Below are 17,308 nucleotides of genomic sequence, written 5' to 3'. Positions count from 1 at the left end.
GATGTCTTTAGTTTACTGGTGTTTTATTTTGACCTGGTGCATAATCTAGTGACAGTGCCCTGCCATTTGAAAGATCCCAGATATTGACATCATGCATATTGCTTCAAGCCACTTGCACATCACTTCCCTCTTTGAGAGGCAGTTTCTTTATCTGTAAAATGCAGATGATAAAAATCACCTACTTCAAAGGCTTGTTATGAGCAGTTAATGAAATAATTGTGGAAAATAGCTAAGATAGCACTTGACCTATGGCTAACTGTAGTCCTTACTATTTTTCTGCATGATTGCTGAGAGCTATAATTTTTCAAAAACAAAAATAATGTTCACCAAAAAGTCAGTAGTTTAGCGAGGCCATTGGTATTTGTTGAACTTTGGATTATTCTGCTTGATAGAGTTGGGTAAGTGAGTTTTTCTCCCCTTCTCTCCTAAAATGTTCATGGATGATATCAAATACATGAATATCTATCTCAATAAGCTATGGTACTAATCATTTATATTCTCAACACCCTACCAACTATTTTTCCCCCCATGTCAAAAATAACTATACTCCTAAACCGGCAATATCTTTTATAACAGCAATTTATTTTCCTTCCATTTAGCCATAATAATTAGGACAAAGAGCCATCTGGGTGACTCAGTTGGTTAGATGTCTGCTTTCAGCTTAGGTCATGATCTTGGAGTCCTGAGGTCGAGCCCCACGTTGGACTCTGTACTTGGCCAGAAGTCTGCTTCTCCCTCTCCTTCTGTGCTTTCTCTCTCTCTCTCTCTCTCTAATAAATAAATAAATAAATAAATAAATAAATAAATAAATCTTTAAAAGGGGGGTCTTATGTAGTAGAAGGTGGTGTAGGGAAAAGAAAGAAAAAAAGTTGATTCCATATTCCTAATTTACTTAAGATAGAGAAATAAAAGAACAGGAGGAAAAAAAAAACCATCCACCCAGCATAGTAAGTTTAACTCTCCCTTGAGCCCTAGAAGAGCTCACTCCTTATACATCAGGTACAATAGTGCTATTTTATCCCCCTCTCGCATTTCCTTTTGGAAGCACAGAAATGTGTGCCTCGCTCCAGGGGAGAGAGGCTTTCCTCAAGCTGGCAGCCTGCATAGCTGTCGGCTCCAGTATATTTCTACACCTATTTTAGGGAGCGAATTCTGTGTTCCTCCAATGGTGAATGGGTAGTTTCAAAATTTCTTTCAAAGCGGCTTTACAAGCCCCTCAACTCTGCATAAACTCGCAGTGGGTTTTCTTCTCCAAGTTTGCAGAATCCTGGTCTTGGAGCTACGGAATAGGGAATCAGGTTCCACAGCCTGTGTGTGTGTGTGTGTGTGTGTGTGTGTGTGTGTACACGTGTGTGTCCTTTACCTTAAACCTATCAAATTAGGACTATATAATTAAAATCCAGATGTAAAGAACTAAATGAATGAATTTTCGGAGAGTTTTCTTTGCATTTTCTTTCTTTGATTATAAAGTACTTCCCTATGGCAATATACCTCACACTGACTTGTATTATAGTATGCTAGTCTTTATTTTATTCTTTGTATGTTCATTTTGAAATACTAAAAGCAAAATTAATTTATATAGCAATTCCCAATCCAGTTATAAAAAATAACATCTATGACTTTTTATTTTTATTTTTATTTTTATTTTCTCTCTCCTAAGACTAAAATCAGATGACAGGCTTCTCATTTCAGTAAGTGTTCTAGATCGGATTGACTCTGGATTGAATTGCATGGAAGCATGATCCTAGGATCGTGAATAGTTAAGTAACAGAAAATTTCTAGATTGACACTGCCAAACCATAAGTGCATAATAAATAACAGCGATCATGGGAGACAAAATCAGCTTAGGCTTGATAGGCTTCTACACCTGTGCCTGTGTACCCCTTGTTCTAAGATCCGTATGCCTGACACCACCGAGAATCACCTTGCTCTTTCTAAGCTGCCCACAGTTTTTCTGTGTGGTTTCATTCATTTAGCCACAATAACCTTCACTCTGCTTCAAGGCTGCCCCGAGGCATCCTGTATCCAGCTCCTGTCAGGATGTCTTCTTGATGCAGCTTCTAAACATGAAGCCTTACAGCCTCCTGGAAACTTGGCAAAGGCAGCCCCAGGTGAAGAGATCAAACAGACAGCAGTACCTATAGGAAGCCCTGGAATTTTACCCCTTTTCCAAAAATGCCTGTGCCCTCGGCAGAAACCCAATTTGCTTCCCCTAGGGCTCACTTTGAACAAGTCCCTTCTTTCCTCTGTGTCCGAGTAGCAATGTTGTTGGCATTTCGGACTGAGCCTTAGCATCACCTCTCTCAGGAGATAATAGGCACTTATTAAAAATGACTGCAATGTATAGCTATTGTGAGTCACTCAAAACTCTCCCTTACACAAAATCATCATTTGGTATTTGAGGCCAAGTGCAAAGTTTCCGTGTGCCCACATTTTAATGAGTTATATGAGGGAGAGTAAAGATGTCGTACATGTAGGTTTAATTCTTTATTTTTAACTAGCATAGTTAGGTCGGAAAAATGTAAGCACCAAGGGTTCAGAACTCTCTGCAATTCCAGATGCTATATAAAATGTATTCTATTTAATGAGCCCTGCATTCCATTGACTGTTGAACTATACATCAATGGCATGCCCCTTCCTTTCAACATTCAAACTGTTTAGCTCCCACTAATAGGTACATTAAAAAGAATCTTGCTACAAATATGAAGGCAGACATCATAGCTATATGCATTTCTGCCTATGCTCATACTTTTTTAAAAGCTCCTAAGAGAAATCTTCACAAAGATAAACTGTAACCCTTTTTGTGCAGTGTTTGCTAATGGAGAAAGACATCACGTGCATTTTTTTCTGTACATAGCTGAACCAGAGCATCAGGATGATATCAACTAGGAGAAAAAAAAGAGGAATTGGAATAATCGCTATATCATTACGAGTGTAAACTATTGATAGAGTGCTTAGCTTCCTGAGTATCTTTGAGCGCTTATTGAAAAAGTGTGAAAATAACACTTAAAAACCATACATTTAATCATATAATGCTGTCACAGTGCTTTGGAAACAATGATTATTGTTAAATAGAGGCTTCTAAGTAAATAAGGTTTGAAGTATTCCAGAGGTAACCCAAAATCACAGATAAACAGTTAAGAATCTTAAAAGAATTTAGAAGGCACAGGTTGGTTTTTGGGTTTTTTTGTTTGTTTTAATTTCCTCGCATTTCAAATGATTCTTGTGTATTTTACCTGTTTAATAAGAAGGAGAAAGGCAGAGTAAAATTTACCCAAATGTTATCTCTTGAAGGAAGGAAGGAAAGAAGAAATATAGGAAGGAAGGGAGTGGGGAGGAAGATGAGAAGGAAGGAAGGAAGGAAGAAGGAAGTCATTCTGTTAATCTTTCTGACAGGCTCACTACTTTGTTTATATAGAGAATTCTAAAATGGTCTTGCTTTTATTTTTTTAACATACTCATGAAAATGCATCTTTCTAAATCAGTTTTGTGGTGGATTTAATAATGGGCACTCCTGAAACAGTCAATATGAATTGTAACTATCCCCTTGGTTGACATCTTGAGAACATATTTAGGCAAATGCTAATATTCATAGTCAATTACAGGAAAAATATATATTTGCTCTTGGTTTGCTTCAAATGTGAGTTAAGTTTGAAAGTAGTGTCTGAACATTCTTTTCAAACAGATTAGGAGCTTGTTTCACCTATGATTATCCACCATATATGTTGGTTGACCTTTGTGGGCATTAAATAGAAAAGAAATATTTAACATGTATTTTCTGAATAAAAGTAAAGATCTTTTTATCCGGATTATCACAAAATTATATCAGCTGTACTTCTGTATTGAAATACAACTCATAGCAACATAACAAAAGATTCATATTGAATTTATTCACTTGGAAGCACTGATACCTAGAATATATTTTGTGTAACTTTTAAATAAAAATTGTCCTCTGGTACAAGATAAATGGATTTACACATTACTCATTTCTCTCTCTCTCTCATTTATGCACATTCACTCGCTCATATAGTTTTTCTTTTCTTGTGGAGCTTTTTGGTTTTGATAAATATTTCATACAAATGACAAATGAAAAGGTAACTTTAAAGTTTTTATGGTATGAAACTATTTAGATTTCATTTCCATAAAAGTATACAAAAACTTCTATAATAGGAATAAAATATTTAAATTAAATCAAAATCTATGTGCTTACTATTGATTTTTTTTCTTCTATATTTCCACACATTGGCATAGGATACTAATTTTGGACTGTGTGCTCTTTTAGGAGAAAGAGAGTCATACATTATTTTTTATAGAAGTTGTATTTTGAGGGGGACGCCTGGGTGGCTCAGAGGTTAAGTAAGCATCTGCCTTCGGCTCAGGGCATGATCCCGGGGTCCTGGGATAGAGTTCCACATCGGGCTCCCTGCATGGAGCCTGCTTCTCCCTTCGCCTGGGTCTCTGCCTGTTTCTCTCTCTGTGTCTCTCATGAATAAGTTAAATAAAACCTTAAAAAAAGGTGTATTTTGATATTTGAAGAATTATTGCAGTATGAACAAATATGAGACAACTCTAAATGCCAATAAGTTTGCCAGTAATGTGCATCATAGTAAATGCAATTATTCCATAAATGGTGGAATTTTAGTTCTCTTAGAATTTAAAACAAGTCATTAGCATTAAGTTCCTTTGCAACTATTATTCATTATTTATATAAATAAATACAATCATACTATCATTTTTAAGAAAAATGGCAGTTGTTATACAAATAGCTCATGAAGTATATAAGCTAATGATTCCCTTTCATTTTGCATAAATTGGCTGTGCAATTTTGTTATAAACATAACCTTCAGTGTAATTTGATAGCCTTTCAAATGGTTTCTGCAGTCAAAAAAAAAAGAACTTGAATTATATCATGTATGTTACTAATATTGGCTTCCCTGCAAGGTTGAGTAAACAGAAAATAAAATGAAAACATCTGCAGAAAGCGATCCCAGTATGAAATATTGCCATAACATTTCATACCAATCAGAATCACTGTTTACTTTCAAAATGAGGACCTACGGTAGGTAAGACCACTGGCCAAAAATTAAAAGCTAATCTATGGAAAATTGTGGCCAAGGGATGTATAGTCTACATCTGAACATTTGTTAAATAAATAATGAAACATAAGAAAGAAACCAAACCCTTTCAGAAATCCTTGGATTTTCTTTACATCCCAGTGCCCGGCCCAGCTGGCTGCTGTTCTCACCGTTGAGCTGTTTTGACCGTCCCCAACCCGGCCAGGGTGAGCTGGAGCTCATCACACAAGGTCCTGCTCATTTGCTTAGCCAGTGACTGCCAGCCCTCAAGTCATTGTCTTCAAAGAGCTTGCGTATTCCTTTAGCAGGAAAGTTGATTTTATATTACCCGATTCCATGTGTTTTGTAAAGTAGTACTCATTTTGGCTTTTTGGTCTTCTTTTCTCACAATAAAAGTGCTATAAAACCTGTTCCAATTCACACTGCAATTTGATGAATTGCCTTCTCAGGATTTCATTATAAATGTGTTTTAAAGTGCTACTGCAGAGGCTGAGGTGTTTTGAAATAACAAATAGGTACAAGGCAAATGAAAAGCCATACATCGAAATGACTTGGGTTCTCGGTGTAGTGGGGAGCGGTGCCTCTAATTCCTTAGAGCATTTGTTTATTGCTTTATTACTATTAGGGTTATTTCATTATTGATATAAAATCGAAAGCTTCTACACTGGAGAAGAAAGTATATGACAGGCTTGTCCTGTGAGCAAACCACAGAATTTAATAGTCTGGTTTGTGATTAACGGCAATGAGACATGGCATCTTCTAGCTATGTGGGGGAGGTGGGGTAAACTTATTGAGCTATATAGCTTTATTATTTCATGATCTTTTTTTTAAGAATATATTTATTTATTTGAGAGAGACACAGCACAAGAAGGAATACGAACCTTGATGGGGGTCCAGGGGGAGCAGAGGGAGAGGGAAAAGCAGGCTCACAGCTCAGCAGGAAGCCCAACTCCGGGCTCTATCCCAGGACCCTAGATCATGACCTGAGCCAAAGGCAAATGCTTAACCGAATAAGCCACCAGGCGCCCCATAATCATTGAAGGATTTAAAAGTTCATTTTATATGGCAAATCCATAGAAGTATAAATATACGGCAAATCTGTGTGAGATCATTTTCTTTTCCATCTTCAAGAGAGACTTGCCAAGGTTTATTTTATGTTCCTGTCTCCCCCCAGCTCATTGGTTTCCCTGGTACACACATTTAAATGACATCTGAAGTGTTAAAATATAGAATCATCCACCTGCATAAGACCTTAGACTTAATCTCACAAATAGTGATCTCTCATTCAGCATCACACAGGTTGAAAGTTCTAGGACTGATGGTTTACTACTTCACTTTAATTACCATCAAAAACTTTGCACACTTGTGAAATGTTACGTTTCAACCTCAACGGTTTCCACAAATTTTTTTTTTGTTTGTTTTGTTTTGTTTTGTTTCTGTTGTTGTTGTTTTGTAATGGTGTCTTAATGCTTTTGGAACTCCAGTAAGCTCTTAAAATCAGATTGGCTATATAAAACTAAATATGAAATTTGACATGGATTTAAATTTGCCTGACTTATTGATAAGCTGATCTGCTGCAAACACTGATTTATCTACGGTGAGATCGGCCCTCTGTGCTGGTTCTGCAGATAGCACATCCCATCCTTGAAGTCAGGACTTGGGGTACTGTGTATGGGGGGCTAACGGGAATCCCTCTGCTTAAGATGACACGACAGTTGTAACTAGGGGACTGGTAGGTTCCTCAGGACTCCTTGTAACTTGAGTGCAGCAGATTGTAAAGGAGTCAGTTTCTCACCTTCTATCTCACTTTTGGTTTAGGAGAGATCTAAAACTGGGCCTCAGGATAGAATAAGCCTCCATGCATTGTTGCTGAACATATAAAGCAATGAATTCATTAACGCCTTTATTTCTAGAACAGGGATTCTCAGTTCATATCAAATAAAATTTTAGTCTTAGGGGCAGAAGTGCATTGATAATTTTGTGTTCTTTTTTATTTTCCTTTCCTCTTCTTCTTTTCCTTTTCTTTCTTCTTCTCTTTCTTCTCAGTAAGGACACCAAGTGTCAGACAAATTAAGTAAACTGTTCAAGACTATACAGGACCAAATAAAGCTTAAGCTACAGTTAAGGAGTGCGTATTCACAGTTCAAAGTAGTTTCTTTTCATCATGCCAATTTTTTTTAAGAAAGTTCAAAATCATTTCTATCTTGATTATTATCATAAAAAGGCCAGTTAGAAGTCATAGTTCCTACTCTTGGGCTTATGGGAAATCAACTATATTTTAAAACAAATATCACTTGGTGTGTTGTATGCCATTGTCTGTATGGTTTCTATTCATTTGCCCATTTTATAAATGCTTATGGAAAGATATCTCTGAAGCAGACACTCTTCCAAAGGCTGACTTAGAGTGATGAACCCAACAAACACAGACTTGCCCTCAGCCTGTCAAAGAGTAGCATTATGGTTAAAAGGATGAGCCTCAAACTAGGATACATATTTTGCAATCAAGCTTGGACAAAGAATACATCAGCTGAGGTGTTCAGTGTCACTTAGATCTCTAGAAGAAGTAAATCATTCACTTTTATCATGGTGCATGATCTCTACCATAATCAAGAGCACATCTAAAATATAGGCCCTATGAAACAATACATTGAAAAAAGTTCTGACAGAGTAAAGTACCAGATTAAAAAATATTCCAAACTCCAATATGTTCAGTTATCACACAGCTGTAATTAATCTCTGATTATGTTATCCAAATGACCACAAGCTACACCCCCCAGCTTGGGAAGATGAAACTTAGTTTAATTCAGAAATTTCTCAGTCTCTATTGTGGCTTTGCATATCTTAACAGACATATTTTTTTATCTTATCCCAAATTTATTAACAAATTCTGTTAAGTGGCAGAGCTGTGTCAGCAAGCTCTATTGTATTCTATTTATTTATTTATTTATTATGGTTAATCAAATAATTCATAATGGCATAGTTTAAAGATAAAAGGCCCATCGACATCATATGCTTAAATGTGTGACAAAATCACTACAATATGTATGAATTATAAGAGCTGTATAAACAATTAATATGCAAGTGCTGTTAGATACAAGTAGGTAGACTGTCTTAACCAAGGTAACTTGTAGACATATGTAAAATTATCACCTTTCAGCTCAATGCTATAAAATGCACTACACTAGAATATTTTTAATATTCAAAGTTAATATATATTTATTTATTAATGAGAGGCACAGAGAGAGAGAGAGAGAGAGAGAGAGGAAGATAGAGAGGCAGAGACACAGGCAGAGGGAGAAGCAGGCTCCATGCAGGGAGCCCGACGCGGGACTCGATCCTGGGACTCCAGGATCATGCCCTGAGCTGAAGGCAGAAGCTCAACCCCTGAGCCATCCAGGCATCCCAAAGTTACCTGAAAATAGAATGTTAGAATGAGCTTATTATGGGAAATCTGGTTTTGGTGATTTCATCAGGTTCTATGCTGAAAGATTCTACTTCTGAGACTTTTTTAATCCTGCACAGCCTTATGTAAAACAAATACTAGTATAAAAGAAACCCTTCAAGAGATTAAATAGGTTTCTCAAGTTTTTAGTATAGATTAAAGAACATTGGCCAGTCAAAATATTTTGGCTGGGCCCAACTGTAAACAATGCTGTGACTCATAGACATGATATTCAGCAGCTAACACACACACACACACACACACACACACACACACACACACACACACATGCAGATTCATAGACCTTTCCTGAAGCTACAGCTGTACCAAGTCAAAGATCTACAGAGCTAGAGCTGGAGAAGTGACTTACATTCTACTTTCTATCTTCACATACTGTAACTATCAACTGAATCAGGGCAGTCACACAAAGGCTTGTTTCACTAATGTTTCCTAATTAATATTAGGGATTAATTTATATGTATATTCAGCCCTCCTTGCAAGCCTTACGGATAATGAAATCATACTTACATATTTTTGCATTTACAGATTATCTTTGGCCATTCCATTAAGGCACAAAATTGAGAACACTGAAGGAGGAATAGCTCCTTTAAAAAACTTTTCACAAAGTGAATTTGAATGGGCTTATAAATACACGCAGTAACATCAAATGAAATCAACTATTTAAGGGAATACATTTTCCCATCTAGCAAACATCCAGAAATGACCAACGGTCGAATAGGAATATTTTTGGGAGCCTTCTAATTCATTTCACTGTGATTCACTATACATGATAAAGTAATCAAGACCATTCGTGTTGTCTTGCTTATGTATTTCAAAGATTTCAGGGAAGTTAATTAAATGCAGCACAGCGCCTCAGCTGCTTGCTACATCTCAACCTCGCATTGCATTTCAGAGCATTCGCTCCTGGAGCCCTGGCATGCTTGGCTTAGATATTAAACACCGCACATAGCGTAATGACCTAGTACCTGAAGATAACTTGCAGTGAGTTTAAAGTATAAAACCATTAAGATTTGATGTAGAAGTCCTACTATCCTTTACTACAAAGCTTGCATATTGACTGTAAATACCTTTTACTCCCATACGTTCTACTTACTGTTTCAAAGCACTTAGCAGAAGTCTAGCTGAACATCAGTGTTTAATTTTTCCCATGCTTTGTTTCAGACTCCTTTTCACTGAGGTTCAGCTGTTGGGAGTTGAAAGGGGATATGAGATTTTTTTTTTTTATTATTGTCTTGTATTGGAGAATGGAGGCCACAGGATTTCAACATGACCCATGAACTCCCATCAGACGAAAGGTACATAAGCTCTCCTTGTGGCCAAAAGCACTCTCTGATGCACACGGCTGGGTTTGCTTTTCTTTTAGTTTTAATAAAGCCAGAGCCAAATCAAAGGATATTTTAAAGGTTTATTTTCCTGGTAATTATTCTAAGCGTTTTAGGTATCCTAATAAAACAAAATGTTCCGTCTGCAAATCTCATGCATTGCATTGGCTAAGTGAATACTTTCCCTCATCAAGTCTATGTTAACGGTCAGTCTAAAATTCTATGCAAGTGAAAGATGTCATAGTTTGCCATTAGTTTGAGTGGGTTTTTAATTTCCTTACCTTACCAATTATTTGGTTTCTGAGGTGTAACAATTTTTCCTTAACTTTTATTCAGTTGTGTTGCTTTAATTCTCCCCAAAAGACTTTTAGTATTTTATGAACCTTCACATTTTGACCTGTAAATCATCAATCTTACAAGCTTTAATTTGGGGAGAAAAAAAAATGACAAAGAACTGAAAACTGACTTTCTGAATCAAAATTGCTCTCTTAACATATATTTTTAAAGAAGAAGATTACTATGACAGGTTGATTGCAATTTAAAACATTATCTTTGGTGGATTATAAGTATTTTAAGGTTCATAACTTCCACAATCATTTTTCTGCCTATAAAAATGCTTCAAATTTAATTTAAAATAACAGCTGTATTAATTTTTATCATTTAGAATGAAAGATGATTGTTTCTAGAGCCTGTAATTCTCTGAAGTGTTGCATATCAAGTTATGCTCTCTACAGAATTTAAATCATAAAATAAAATGTGCATGTTTTCTCCTGCAGGAATTTTATTTGAATCAAGCCCATCTTTAATTCTTGTCAGAATGCACCATTAATAATTTATTAACATTTATTGTAGTGTATTTATACCTTACACCTTAATACACATTAAGTTGCTTTAAATATGTATAAATTATAATTTGAATGTTATTTTATACAGCATCTCTAGTACTTGATCCATTTGTTACAAATTTGAATAATCACCTCACTATGCTGGGCATTATGGGATACTACTTGCAGGAAAAAAGGTTTAAGAACAAAAACTGAAGTCAAACTCTTAAGTGTAGAATTATGGTGGGATATGCTCTTGTATTATCCGATGTATGCTCATTTACTTTAATTAAAATATGGTAGTGTTTGAAGTCTTTCTGGGCTGCTAGAATGAATATTTAGGGGTGCATTTCTGAGTAATTTTAGTTTCAAATCCGCAGAGTATATAAAATGCAATACATTTGTTGGAATCAGTGTTGACAATAGCTTTTGCAAGAGAAGAATCTTTGGGTCATAGTTAATTTCAGAAGGTTATAGTGTTGTCAATTCTACCAAATTGGGAAATGAAAATGTATATTAAATGTATGACATTTTGTCAACTCTTAAAATGGCAAATGGTTAGCTATAGAATGAGTGTGAATAATATTTTCTCCCTTTTTTGATGTGACACTCCAAGACATCAGAATACTATTCAAACAGGGGGAGGCTAAGAAATTATTTTTGTAATCTATTCCTACATGACAGACCATACTCTCTATTCAATGTATTTCAAGCCTGAAGGATTTGTCATACAGAAAATAGTACTGAATATGTACATGTGTATGTATTTATTGCGTCTGTCTATACATGGCTTGTATACACATGCATATGCATATATATTTTCCATACTATTTTCTGCACACACACACACACACACACATGCACCTGTGCATACACACACAATATTCTAAATTCCTTTTGAATGCTTACAGCATTTTACTTACATAATTAGGACCATCTGCTCTGTTATTACCAACTTCTTATGGCATTCTGTGATAGGATTGCAAATCACTGAGCAGCCTCTTAGAAGAATAAGTATGCACTGCACTTCTAAAAGATCCTCAGAAATATTGCCTGGATATCATATGAAAACCTGAAGAAGTAATGGATCAGTGAATTCTAATTTCAAAAATCCCTTGATTGGTAAATATCATCCAATTTTTTTTCATTTACAAAGGATACTTTTTTTTCAGAACTAAAGAGAAATTTAGAGAGATCTTGAAATGAAAATCCTCATGTCTTAGGAGATCCATAGTAAAAGAACAATGGCATTATGGTGGCATAGTTAAAACATCCAATAATGAAATTATCCCTATTGCTCTTTCTTAATAAGGCAAGGAGCCCTTTCTCAGCTGACAAGATTTTAGAATCAACAATTAAACCACAAACTAAATAAATTCCTTTGCTGTTGCCTTCCAAAACAGTCAGGCATTATAAAACTTTAGGTTGTTATGATTCTGAATTTGTTCCTTTTTTAAAATGTGTAAGTTTGAAAGTTGCTTTCAGAGCTATTTTTAAGACACTTGAAGGGACAATAGAAATTTCAACCTTGGTTTAACTTAATGTTTTAAAAAAAAGTCTCCAGATCTTAGTATTCTTGTGTGTATATTTACATGAAACATGTGTCTTGTATTAAAATGCTTTTATTTTTTCATAGTTTATACATATGTATTTATATTTATGTTATTTTCTGAATGTTCTTGTCTTTATGTTAATAGTGTTACATGTGCATTTAAGAAGTGTAAAAAAATTGGGCAGCCCCAGTGGCTCAGTAGTTTAGTGCTACCTTCGGTCCAAGGCATGATCCTGGAGACCCGGAATCGAGTCCCACATCGGGCTCCCTGCATGAAGCCTGCTTCTCCGTCTGCCTGTCTCTCTCTCTCTCTCTCTCTCTCTCTCTCTCTCATGAATAAATAAATAAAATAAAGTGTTAAAAAATTCTTTCTTCACTCTAATGTCTTGTATGAATCTTATACTCCTTATTCATGTGGGCTGCATATTGCTCCATGCATTTTGTAATCTAAAAGGTAATCAATAGGGATCCCTGGGTGGCGCAGCGGTTTGGCGCCTGCCTTTGGCCCAGGGCGCGGTCCTGGAGACCCGGGATCGAATCCCACGTCAGGCTCTCGGTGCATGGAGCCTGCTTCTCCCTCTGCCTGTGTCTCTGGCTCTGGCTCTGCCTGTGTCTCTGGCTCTGTCTCTCCTATCTCTCAAGAATAAATAAATAAAAAATCTTTAAAAATAAAAAAATAAAAGGTAATCATTAGAAACAGTAATTTATATTTGAAATATTTTCTAATTGTCAATCTATAAGGTGAAATTAAGGAACCAGAAACACATGGAGTGAGAGAAATTCTTATCATCTCAGGTATGAGGGACCAGTTTGCTCTGTCCAGTTCCTTACAACTACACTCAGATCCTTGCCTGCCATCTTGCATATGCCAGATGCTACATTCAAACAGGGCCTCAGCAAAATGTAAATCTATCAAAATTGTTTCATCATATTTATTAAAATACACATGTCACTAACTAGTGTAAGTTTAATAAGAGCACAAAAAGTAAGGGGCACCTGGGTGGCTCAGTCAGTTGAGTGCCTGTCCTCTGCTCAGGTCATGGTCCTGAGGTCCTGAGATGGAGCCCCACGTTATTTGGCTCTTATGCCCTCTTTATCTCTTTTATCTCTGTCAGATAAATAAATAAAATCTTAAAAAATAAAATCAAATCTATTTTCTAAAAAAAAAAAAAAATCTTCTCTAACAATTAACTTAGCTCAAGAATAATAGGACTGGGATGCTGATCTAACTTTCAGACCAAAAAAGAGGGACTGGCCCTGTGTCTCTCTCCTGTAACCATTCTGTAATCCCTTCATTTGTCAGTGCTGCTGAGCTACCTTTTAGCACAACACGAACACTACACTCAAATTAATGCCAGACGATGGGTATGTTGGTGAACAGGAAAGCAAAATACAAGAAAATGCATCTATGTAAAACCTGTCTTCCATCAAGTGTTTCTGTGGTTAACCACAAACATTGATTTCCTTCATCTTCTCTGGATTTCCCTTCTCTGTGCTTCTCTTGCTAGAAGTCATGGCCTATAGGAAGAAGGAGTTGTGGTTCTTAAGAACAGATGAAAAAGAGATGAATGAATTTGGGGGAAATATGTACTGTGTAAAGAATACATTGCCATTTTCTTTCAACTTTGAAGCTTTCAAAGCAATGCATGGGTTTCTTCCCATCATCCTTTTCCTCCCTTTGAGCACATACAGTGGGCACCACCCCATAGTGACTAGATTTTGTCACAGTGTCAATTATAGAACATCTATTGAACTTTACCATAAATGGTCCCCCAAAGTCTTAAATTCTGTGGATAAATACCTAGTATTTCCTCTGAAGTTTGATGTGACCAGATATTGGTAAAAACTCCATGATTTGGACTTTTTCTTTTAATAGCATTTTTAGAAGAGAATACTTAGGAACAGAATCTGCCATCTGCTTATGAGTCTACACGTTTCATAAAAAATGATTATGGAGTAAATAAATGCATTTCTAATTTACTTTGTTCAGAGATCCACTTTTTATTTTGCTTTTGGAGACTGTGCAAATTAGTAGAGATTAATTTTGTTGAGATGGGGCACTGAGTCACTTTCAAAATATATTTGCCAAAATATATATATATATTTATATAAATATAAATATTTATTTATATATTTATAAATTTATATACATATAAATATAAATATATATATATATATGTATATATATATATTTGCCAGGTAGGTCTACATATTCAATGTAATGCAGTTACAGCACATTTATAAGAAACATTGCAGCTTATTTGTAATAGTACAGAATATATTCCTTAAATTGTGGACACATTTTCATAAAGGCTAGAACACGGACCTGACCAATTTCTAAATGTGAAGGAGAGGAATTAATTCTTACATTTGGGAAGACATGTGCTGTTGGAAAGTTGAAAAAGCGGAACCTCTCAGCCACTGTTCCATCTCCTTGAGGAGCAACTTTTATCTGCTAATCCTTAATGAGACCTAATTTTTAAATGGAATTTAGGTTTTGGTCTGATTTGGCATGAGTTGAAATAATTTGGGACACAGATAATCTTACTGACAAGTATAATAGAATTGTCCTTGAAGATGTGTTAAGTGCGTTTGCACTGGGTTTATGTATGCCTCTCTGGGTTTGTGCCTGCCTCTCTCATGCATCCTATATTTGTTCTGTGTTACTTCATTTTAAAAAAAAGACGACTCTAAAACTTAGTTTCTGTGTGTTGAATCTGGATGCAGCTTAGCTCTGTGATACAGGCTCAGTGTTTATTATGAGACTGTGAGCAAAGTGTTTGTTGAAGCTGCAGTGATCTCAAGGTTTGAGTATGGAAGGATCCTCTTCCAAGTTCTCTTTTATGCTTACTAACAATCTTCAGGTTCTCAGTCCCCCAGCAGCTAGAGGTCATTTCTTGCCATGTGGGCCTTTCCATAGGGCTACTTCCAACATGGCAGCTGGCTTCACCCAGAGGGAGGCTTGCTTGGATTTGATTGTGAAAGGGAAGAGTGCAAGAGCCCAAGATGGAAGCCAGTATTTTTTTATAACCTAATCTCACAAGTGACATCCCAAATTTTCTTCCTTCAAAGTGAGGGATTAAATCTAGCCCATTGTTAAGGGGAAGAGATTACATAATGCCTGGATATCACGATGTGGGATCTCTGGGTGCTATATCGAGACTGCTTGCCACACACTCAAAACTTACTAGATTAATTTTTTTGGAAACATCTTATTTTTTTGAGATAATAATATACTTCAGTAAACATAAATTAGTCTCTGACTACAAATCAATCTGTCTTTTTCCCTTCTACTAATTATCTGATAGTAAGAAAGTGATTTCACATCTTTGGGTCCCAACTACTTATTCATTTCTTGTTTATGTATTAAGATGTCAATTGTCATATAAAACTTATTTTTATATATTCTATTGTTTAGGTCATATTTTTTTCGATCATAATTTTTTTTCAGTTTAAATACTTAAGTAATTTACTATATTTACCAGTACAATTTATCCTTACATTACACACGTAAAGGTAATTTACTGAGTTTAGAGTAAGAATGCCTTGATTTGAACACCAGCTTTGCCAGTTGCCAGCTATATGCAAGTTACTTAACATGTGTTTCCATTTCTTCATGTGCAAAATGAAGATGATAATGGTACTTAACTCATAGAATTGTGATGATTAAATGTCCTATTACATACAAACATTTTGAGAAGTGCTTACCATTGACCAAGCTCTCAATTAAGGAATCCATTTTTTTTGAAATTATAGAAGTAGTTGTCATATTCATAATATTCGTGGTACTTTGGGAAATAATTTGAAATAATATAAACTGTCAGTATTCTGTTAATAAATAGGTCATTCAGTTTTTAAAAGGAAATAAGACAAATGCTCCCACATACCTAATATTTTATTAATGAGTTTCCTTAAATAATTTTGACCTTTTTTCCCAGAAAATAAATTTATAAGTACAAAAGAAAATACTAAGATATTGCTCTTATGACAGTTAACTGTCAAACAAAACAAAAGCCAACTTGGGTGACCAAATTCCGCTACAAACCCTCTTATATAGGAAAGAAGACTGTAAACTGAAATGCACTGCTCAGGAGACCCATCCTATGGAAAACCTGTGATGGGGAGCTAATAAAATTCCTCTCTGTGGGGCTGGGTCTGTAACATCTACGTTAGCAGAGTGATACCTTAGAGGGAAAAGAGAGGAAAGGAGTTTTATTTTTAGCTTTGATGACATTTAATGAGAAGTTGGTGGTATTTTATATCAGATCTAATAGCATTTAATTGATTAATTTTACTTCAACATGAGCAATGTCTGAAGTGGCTGGGGATCTTCTGCAAACTTTGATTTGGCTATTGTTGATTAAATAATGTTTATAACTTTTCAGATAACAAAAGGATACATTCACATAAGAAGCTATTTTTCGTGGGGCTCCTGGCTACCTCAGTCAGAGGAACATGTGTCTCTAGATCTCGGGATTGTGAGTTCGAGCCCCATGTTGGGTGTAGAGATTACTTAAATAAATAAAACTTTAAAAAAGGAAATTACTTTTTTAAATTAACAGTTTAACTATTTTGTTACTAAAATATGAAATTGCAAATTTTATATCTATCTTTTTTTTGGTAATAATTTATTTCAACTGTATTCATGAAACCTGTGAAAATCTGTCTCAATGGGCTGTCCACCTGTTTATAGTGAGTATAACCGCAGTCATCTTTAAAGAAGGCATCTCCCTCTGAGTTGTGGCTTTACCATAGTGTAATGAGAAGTTGTAAGTATGGAAATACAGTTTTCACCAGCATATCTTTTAAAATGCTTCCGCATTTTCACAGTACATTCAATCAATTTATTCCCTATCTGCATTTAATCTAGGCCGCATTTGGATTTATTTTTGGAGTAAATCCGACATTTTTACCTGCTTTTCCTTTGCTTCTCAAATCTAATTAAATACACAAAGAATATTAGCTTTGGTTGATGAAGTGACTCTGTACATTATTGCCTAATAAACTAAGACAATGTAGCCAATGTACTGAGAATTCAAATTAACAGTGTCATTAAAACAAAGGTCTAAAGC

At 35.5% G+C, this 17,308-nt stretch overlaps 1 protein-coding gene across 2 annotated transcripts in view; it reads left to right on the top strand.

Moving 5' to 3' along the window:
- Positions 1-17,308, top strand: part of TENM3 (teneurin transmembrane protein 3) — a 2,512,213-nt gene that overhangs the window by 920,118 nt on the left and 1,574,787 nt on the right. The gene's annotated exons all lie outside the window — the stretch shown is intronic.

The sequence above is a fragment of the Vulpes vulpes genome, chromosome 7, assembly GCF_048418805.1.
Source record: "Vulpes vulpes isolate BD-2025 chromosome 7, VulVul3, whole genome shotgun sequence".
Taxonomy (NCBI): domain Eukaryota; kingdom Metazoa; phylum Chordata; class Mammalia; order Carnivora; family Canidae; genus Vulpes; species Vulpes vulpes.
This window is presented reverse-complemented; position numbering and strand designations above follow the sequence as displayed.